The 9,196-nt window shown below is 28.2% G+C and overlaps 1 long non-coding RNA gene across 2 annotated transcripts; it reads left to right on the plus strand.

The window, feature by feature from the left end:
* The first annotated feature begins 7,543 nt into the window (after positions 1-7,543).
* Positions 7,544-8,907, plus strand: LOC113372977. 2 transcript variants are annotated; one of them, XR_003366823.1, is made up of 3 exons: positions 7,544-7,696; positions 7,772-7,851; positions 8,640-8,907. It is a non-coding gene; the product is annotated as an uncharacterized LOC113372977 (long non-coding RNA). The 2 variants fall into 2 exon arrangements; XR_003366822.1 differs by lacking the exon at positions 8,640-8,907 and adding an exon at positions 8,243-8,393.
* Positions 8,908-9,196: the final 289 nt, after the last annotated feature.

The raw sequence follows: 9,196 nt of genomic DNA on the forward strand, positions 1-9,196 counted from the left end.
TTTTTGATTAATTTTTAGTAATTAGCAATATGCGAGTTTGGGACATTTTTTATATTTTGTCAAATATTTTGAAAATTTTGTTTTGGACACTTTTATATGTTTATTTTAGTATTAACTAGATAAATTTTTACCTGGAACGCGAATTTCTGTCTGTGTACATTTTATCAAACAACTTGAAAATTTTGTTCTAGGCATTTTAATTTATTTATATTAGTAAAAAATAGATAGAATTTAGATTTATAAATCATAAACCATATTAAAAGCAAAGACTGCTATTCATACTTTGTTATAACTACAGTGATGATATCAAATTATTCGATTATAATAAATGATGTATTCTACAAATTCATTTGAAGTTGAATCCACGGACTATCTATACATTTTCTAAACTTTTGAAGATGATCCTAATTAGATGCATATCCTTAAAATAAATTTTGATTCTTATTACAGGTGCTATGACTTATAAGAATGCCTTAAAAGGAACCTTACAACCTGGGTCTCCCCTATAATAGATGAAAAATATAATCAACAACTAATTGGACGAAGTCTTTTTGATGAAAAGGAGCTTTCAGGGCGTGTATCATTACCAAACACAACGAACTTTGGTTATGCAACATCGTAATTTTAGCAAAAAAAAATAGATTTGTTTTTGCAATTTTCGAAATGTTTTCACTGATTCCAAAGATTTTGGGACGCTGATTTCAAAAATGCTATCTATTTTTGGATAAACCCACATACACCCCCGAAAAATCGAAATCTTTGGTTGCAAAATCGATTTTTCTTTTATAAAATCGGCTTTCTTCGCGATTTTCAAAATGTTTTGATTGGTTTTGATTGATTTTGGGACGCTGATTTCGAAATAATATCCGTTTTTGGATAAATACACATACACACCCCGAAAATCGAAATCTTTGTTGCAAAATCGATTTTTCTTAAAAAAAATCGCTTTCTTCGCGATTTTCAAAATGTTTTGATTGGTTTGATTGATTTTGGGACGCTGATTTCGAAAATATTATCCGTTTTTTAGATAAATCCACATACACCCCCCGAAAAATCGAAATCTTTGGTTGCAAAATCGATTTTTCTTTTAAAAAAATCGGCTTTCTTCGCGATTTTCAAAATGTTTTGATTGGTTTTGATTGATTTTGGGACGCTGATTTCGAAAATATTATCCGTTTTTGGATAAATCCACATACACCCCCCGAAAAATCGAAATCTTTGGTTGCAAAATCGATTTTTTTTTAAAAAAAAACGGCTTTCTTCGCGATTTTCAAAATGTTTTGATTGGTTTTGATTGATTTTGGGACGCTGATTTCGAAAATATTATCCGTTTTTGGATAAATCCACATACACCCCCCGAAAAATCGGAATCTTTGGTTGCAAAATCAAAATTTTACTAATGAAACGAAAACTTTTTTTCGCGATTTTCAAAATGTTTTGACCGATTCTGATAGCTTTCGAGGCGCTGATACCGAATATTGAATCAGTTTTCGGGAAAAAAAATTCTTCAGTCCCTGTGACCAATTTGAAGTTTGAAAAATTGCCAACTTTGAAGCTGATTTTAACTATGAAGACGATGATAAATTGTAATTTTTTTGGTTTGGTATAAAGATTGTACTTTAGTCTACACAAAGCATTAATTAAAATTATTAATTTCATTCATTAAGGGCCTTAAATTGCATTTAAATGTCACGATTTGGGCCAATTTTGGCTGCTCCTGATAAACTGTTTTTTATCGGAAAATAATAAGATTTTTAAATTACACCAAAGTAGGTTTGGTTTACTGTTAACCAGGCGTAAATATAAATTTATTAAAAATTATCCTCCTACTATTTCTTATCTTTTATATATATATATATATATATATATTGCGTATATATATGCGTGTATATATATATATATATATATATATATATATATATATATGCTATACATATTTATACATATATGCGTATATATATATATATATATATATATATATATATATATATATATATATATATATATATATATACGATATATATATATATATATATATATATATATATATATATATATATATATATTATGTCGATTTTTGTAATACTGACACTCAATAAATTTAATTATTTATCTATATGTCTTATTTAATTACACAGTTAGAAAAATTATTGGTTCTATTTTTTTTTTCAGACAAAGGGGTTCGAACTGGCGAACCTTGAATTGTTATTCTGGCATAAACCGCATCTTTACGACCTCAGCCATTCGCACATTTGACACACAACATTTTAAGGAAGCTTATATCTCTTTTCATTTAAAATAACACTTTATATTATTACAAATAGCTGAGGGTTCTGTATAACCAATTGGCCGAGATCGTTAAGTGACCACTGCGGTTGCTCAGCGTGTCTCGGTTCAAATCCCCAAGATGCTTGAAAATTCGAATGTTCAGTTTTTCATAAATATCAAATATTAGTTCAAAATATTAATTCAGTGTCGCATTTCGACCTTGACACTTAGAATATTTCTGAAAAACAAAAAACTCAAGTTCCGCACTTGACTGTAACAGAGAGTGTATTAGTTCAAAATATTGAATTCAGGTGGCGCATTTCGACCTTGACACTTAGAATATTTCTGAAAAATTCAAGGTTCGCACTTGACTGTAAGAGAGATACATAAAGAAAAAAAAAGTAGAGGAAGAACTGGGGAAAGAGAGGGGTAGAGGCAGATGATGAATAAGAGAGATGAGTATGATACATATTCTTTATTAAAATTCAATATTAATACAATATAGGAATAAAAAGAACTTTTATCATCAATAACTTAAATAGCCGAGCGGTTTAAGTGACCGCATACTCGGTGAAATCGCTCTGGAGGCAGGCACAAGGTGAGACGGATCGAATCCAGCTGAAGGCGACAACGACCAACTCTGAAGCAGAAAAAATGGAGCAGTGCTGGTGGCTGGCTGTTGGCGAACGCAAAGGGTCCTGAAACGAACACACGAAGTGGTGGTCAACGTGAGGTCCATGATGCGAGAGGTTACACGCAGAAGACACATTGCGGAAGATGCATGCCGAACCCAAAAATCTACCCAAAAACCACAACATGCGAAAAAAACAACACCAAAAAAGGAAAAAAAATGTGAAAAAAAGCGGAAAAAAGGGAAAAAAAGGGGGAGAGGAGGAGGAGGAGGAGGAAGGGGGAGGTGGAGAGCCTAAAAAAAACTCCTTAAGTCCCAGATCAAATTTTCTCTTTTCTGTTCAGCGTTGAAACTTTTTTATGTTTTTTAGTGTTCCCTCACACCAATTCCCAAAACCAACACTCGAATGAAATGAAGTCCACGTTGAAGTTTTCACAACGAGAAAAAATTACTGGGACTTAGTTAAAATTTTTAACTTTGTCCCAATAAAATTTTCTCGTTGTGAAATATTCAATGTGAGCCTCATTCATTCGAATGTTGGCTTTGGGATAATACAGCATGCATAAATAACTCGTCTGTCTTAATTGAAAAGGTTTCAGAAAATTTGGACTTAGAAAAAAAAATTATCTGAAAGGACTGAGAAAAAAAAATTATTCAAAAGAATTATGATCAGAAAATTTGGACTTAGAAAAAAAAATATCTGAAAGGACTTAGAAAAAAAAAAATATTCGAAAGAATTATAATCAGAAAATTTGGACTTAGAAAAAAAAATTATTCGAGAGAATTATTTAATTAATCGATGAAATGAAATGATATTAATCGAATCAAAATTGTTTATACGACTTGATAAAACTTGTGAAACCTTTACAATTAATCGAGACAAAAACAAATTTAGTTGACTTGAATAATATACAAATTATTAGAAAAAGCCATAAAAGAAATTCAATAAAACTTGTAAAATGAAATAATGAAAAATGTTCGAAAACTTGAACATTAAAAACTTCAAAACTGTATAAAGCTGATTGTTATCCTTTAGAAATTGAGTTAAATAATTTTTACAACTTGAATCGAATAATAAACGTGTAAACCAAACTATATTTTGTCTAATCATTCAAGTCAACTATTTGAAACTTTGATTGCATGTCTTGATCAAAACTGTTTTTAGCAATAAAAGAATAAAAATCTAAAATTTTGCTATGCAGCAATTATTTAAAATAAAATTACAGTTAAAGTCTTTTAAAAGCTGCATTTAATTAACAATTTGGTAAGTCGTATTAAATATTTGAAATAATTTGATCAAAACCAACAATCGTGTTATCCATAAATAAGAATATACATGCAGTCAATATCGCTACAGGGAAAACACATGATTCTTGATACTGGAAATGTCAAATACAAATACAAATATTTTTTCTGTATAATAATGAACAAGAGGTGTGACGAAAAAAAGAGTTTTTATAGAGAAATTTGTAATTTGTAACAAAATACCATCAATTTAGGAGTTACCTAAGGAAGAATGCTAGGGCCTCTTCAACAAATGAGTAATCGATGCTTACAAAAGGCTGTTATGGTTAACTAATAATTTGGTAACAAAAATTTAATATACATTTAAGAATTCTGAATTCCACACAAAATCAGTTCATAGTGTTATTTATAGAGCAAAAAAATCTCTGGTGGAATATTATTATGGAATTGTAATAATATAAATTACTTTCAATGTCTTTGATACATATGAGAAGTACAAACTTTTATCTTTTATATTGATTTAAAACATTCATAAAATTTTAATTCATAAGTAAATTGAAAAAAGTGAATCAACATGTTTTCCCCATAACAAATTAAATATGAACATAGTCTTTTATACATATGTCTGCCAAATTAATTTGAAATCTTTTATAAGCATAATAGTTGTAGTTGAATAAACAAAGAATATATTGTATTTTATGCATTAAAAATTAATAAAGTATATCTTATTAAAGAAAATGATATTGACTCAAATATAGTAGTATAAACAATATTTTCAGCAGATATATGTATACAACTATATTAATAATCCATGAGCCAGAAAATATTTCACTAAAATATATACAGACTGCTTTATAAATGATATCGGATAAGAAAGGCACAAGTTCTCAAAGCATCTTTCAATTAATTTCATTTAATATGAAAAACAAGCATTAAATATATAACTATATAAGAAATATAATTATTACAAGCATAAAAGTAGTATATAATAAAAAAACTCGGTCATTAATTGTAAACCTCTTTCGGAAAATAAATTATGAGTAATTCTTTTTATTTATTTCTATTCGAACTATAGTTTCACTAAAAATTACAAAAAATATTGTGATGAAGTAAACATTTTCAAAAATATTTGACTGCTTTAAATTCAAAGATAAGAAAAACTATGTAGTACTTTATTTCAAATTTTCAATATTTAATTTTTATGTATATATATATATATATATATATATATGATGGAATTGTTCTTGGGCATCCATCCAGTAATTAAAAACAGTTTCATTAAAGGAAAAGAAGATCAAGACATTTCGAGTCTTGATTTTACCCATCTTCAGTGCTACAATTAAATATTTCAGGGTTACAATTTAAAACTATATAAAAAATACATAATTACAGAAAATTATAAATAAAAACATGTAAAAAAGCATAAATCTAACCAATTCAATAAATTAAATAAATAAAAACATTTTCTTTCAATAAAAGCTGTTTTTAATTACTGGATGGATGCCCAAGAACTATTTTATCATATTATTTCACCATCTGAAGAAAACCTCTCGTTTCATATATATATATATATATATATATATATATATATATACATAAGAATTAAATATTGAATATTGAATATTTAAAATAAAGTACTACATATCAGATATGGTACGATAAATGCCTGTATATAATTCCAGAAATATATCCTTTGACTCGCTTTGTATAAAACATGCTTTGCACTTACGTTGTTCGATATCCTCTACGACAGCTCCCAGAACACAAATCCAATACACGAACCACCTCTAGAGCATCTGCCAGAAATCTCAAGTACTCGACACAAAATCACTACTTTAGAACCACTGCATAACTTTAGTCTTTTACAAGTCAATTTGACCTGTTGCAATTGTCCGAATAAATTCTTTGCATAATACACGACACACGACTTATATTAGAGACTTTCGTGAATTTAGAATTCGATATAAAGAGATATGTGTTGGAAGTACTCAAATATAATCTACAAAAGCACATATATAAATTATACTATTGATAATTGCATGTATATAATTAAAGGATACATTGGCGCTGTAAATGAATTAATAACACAAATAGCAATATATAATTATATTGATATATTGCATGTATATAATTAAAGGATACATTGGCGCTGTGAATGAATTGTTTAATTATAAAATTGATTCAAAATGGAGACCCTGAAAGAGATACTTATCAAAGGCACCTCCACACATATCCATTTTTTCGGCTTTTAATTAACGTTTCACGATAAATTTATTATATCAAAATGATCTACTAAATTAATTACACGTTTTGATGCATAAATTAATAAAACTAATCAAGGATTTAATTAAAAAAAACGTTAATTAACGATAGCACATGTTAACTCACGAAAATTTCTTTGACAATTGAAGCTGTCAACATGTGTCAGAATGGCTGTCACCTCTTGTGCAATTTAAAGCGCGAAATTCAAATATATGTTATTTAAATTATCAGTTTTTATAAAAGTACATAATTAGTGAATGATTTGATTTTTGCGATAAATAAATTATATCTGAATTAAACGATTATCTTAATTAAAAAAATAACTGGAACCTTGATGATTAATTGATATAGAATTTGAAATATAATATATAATTATCCAAGAAATATAAAACTAATAATAAAAATATCCCAAAAAGTAGATATTAAGGGCATTTATTTCGATTTATAAAATATACAAGTATTCATCATTAACTATATTGTTAAAGGCTCTTAGTATATACCTCTTACTTTAGATTTTGCTAGAACTTATTAACTATGATAAGAATTATACTTAATAGTCACCATCATGTGCAAAATTTTACAAGTATCGAAACAAATTCATAGACAACAAACCAAAGCATATATATATATATATATATATATATATATATGTTTCCATTCACTCATCTAAATTTATTTACAAGGTAAAAAAATAATTTTTAATACTATTTTCTAAACGCATTCATCGCCACATTTGTATTTCTTTTTTTTTTTTTTTGGGAAAACGTGTGCTCGATTTATGTAGTTTTTGCTCAAGTCGTACTACTGTCTAAGACGTACGCCGGATATATTTTATCTCATAATTTTAATTTGCATCATTTGGTGCCCACTGTTAAATAAAACTAAATAATTTATTTCGTTGACTAAGCAAGAGTTCACAGTTGAATGGCTGGCCGTCACTGTGTTATTTTATTTCGAGACTTATAGTGAGTACATGCATATGGGTTATTTAATTTGAAGTTTTATTTACATTATTATTATCTGCTAACTCACTTCAATTTATAGATCAGAAGTATTGTGTAAATTGAACTACAATCATCATGCCATCAAGAATTTTAAAGCAAAATTACTTTTCCGTGAAAGCCATTTTTTGTTTTAAATGCAAAATTTTATTTCTCTTACTTGAAAAAAAGTTACAATTTGAACAGCAAATTGACAAAGAATAGTTACAATTTGAATGAATATAATCATGCAAACAAAGACTATTCTGTGCTTCGCTGGAGCGCTGCATTGCACAAGAAGACAGCTTTGGTGACGCATCAACAATGACATTTAATAATGTATGTATAATCAACTAAATTCAATAATAATTTGTGTATTTTGCAGGTGCGGGCAGGTTTGAGTTTGCTGCTACCAGAGTCCTTCAGTTTTTATACGAACATTGTTACTGTGACGCTCTGAATGTGGTATTTATTGGAATTGCATTTGGCACGAATAGATTTATTAAGCGGTGATTTTGTTCAAGATGTTAATTGATCAATACTTCAGTTTTCACAATAACTTTTGAAATTTACAAAATCATTAAAGCATTGAATTTCATGATTCGGAGATCACTTGCACGATATGCCTTGCATGTCGGTTAATTTATTAGTTAGGTAGCATCAGTACTTTTATTATTAATAATAATAACAAAAACTAACACACTAATCTATTCAACTATTGAAAAATAATGTGGTCGTTTAAATCATTTGAGATTATCCAATGTGGATTTGACATATTACATTAAATATTAATTTTCACTGTTTTCAATTCAAGTTGATGCATTTAATAAACCAAGTGCATTTATTAAACCTCTAGTAAATTTCTACATTATATTTGTGGGCATCAAGATGAAATCACATGGAGGCCACAAGATATCGTATCAAGGAAATTGTTGAGTGTCGAATGGCCAAGTATCGAGTGAAAATTGAACACTGACTCACTTCACCGGGAATCGCTCTGAAAATAATTTAAAAAGTACGTTTTTAACGATAATCGGTATAAATGTGAACAATAAATAACTACCACGCCTTCGTACCGTTCTCGGCTGGACCAAGGAGTTAACATATAAACCGTTTGTGCAAAATAAATGAAACATTCGAAAAACTTGTCCAAAATTAAATTATCTACAACATTGTCTAACACCACAACATACTACAACAACTCGGTATACACTAAAACTCATAGCCTAACTGTATATTTTCTTTTCCTCCAGGTCGCAGCAAATACGCAATGTTAAAACTGTCGACGATTCTTCGTAATTTCCGCGTCCATCAGCGATTCAACTGAAAAGGACTTCAGGCTTTAGGCCTTTTTCATATTTTCTTTAGGACATTTTCTCAAATTTTTCATATTGTATATATATTTATATGCTTGTATCATTATATGCTTCATATTGTATCTTATAAGTATATATGCTTGTATTTTTGTTCTGGTTACACCTTTAATGTTCTGACGGAACTTCCGAGTTCCGAAAGTGCCATTATCAGCCAAAAACTTTTGCAAAAACAACTTCTTGTAAAAAAAACACTTGAAGAAGTAAATTATGCCCTTTATGCAAAAAAAATCAAATAATGTAAATGTGTATATATATGCTTGTATCAAAATGTTACTTTTATTTATTCAATCATGAGTTTGTTGTTATTGCTGCGAATTTAAATAATATTTCATGGATGTTAGAAATATTTTGTATATTTTATTTAATTAGTTTTTTATATTAGTTTTATTTAATTATTATATTTTTATAATTTGTGTGATTATTTATAAATGTTG

This window comes from Ctenocephalides felis, unplaced genomic scaffold (assembly GCF_003426905.1).
Source record: "Ctenocephalides felis isolate EL2017-DRISC unplaced genomic scaffold, ASM342690v1 CF-g0.4_SCAFFOLD_01604, whole genome shotgun sequence".
NCBI classification, from domain to species: domain Eukaryota; kingdom Metazoa; phylum Arthropoda; class Insecta; order Siphonaptera; family Pulicidae; genus Ctenocephalides; species Ctenocephalides felis.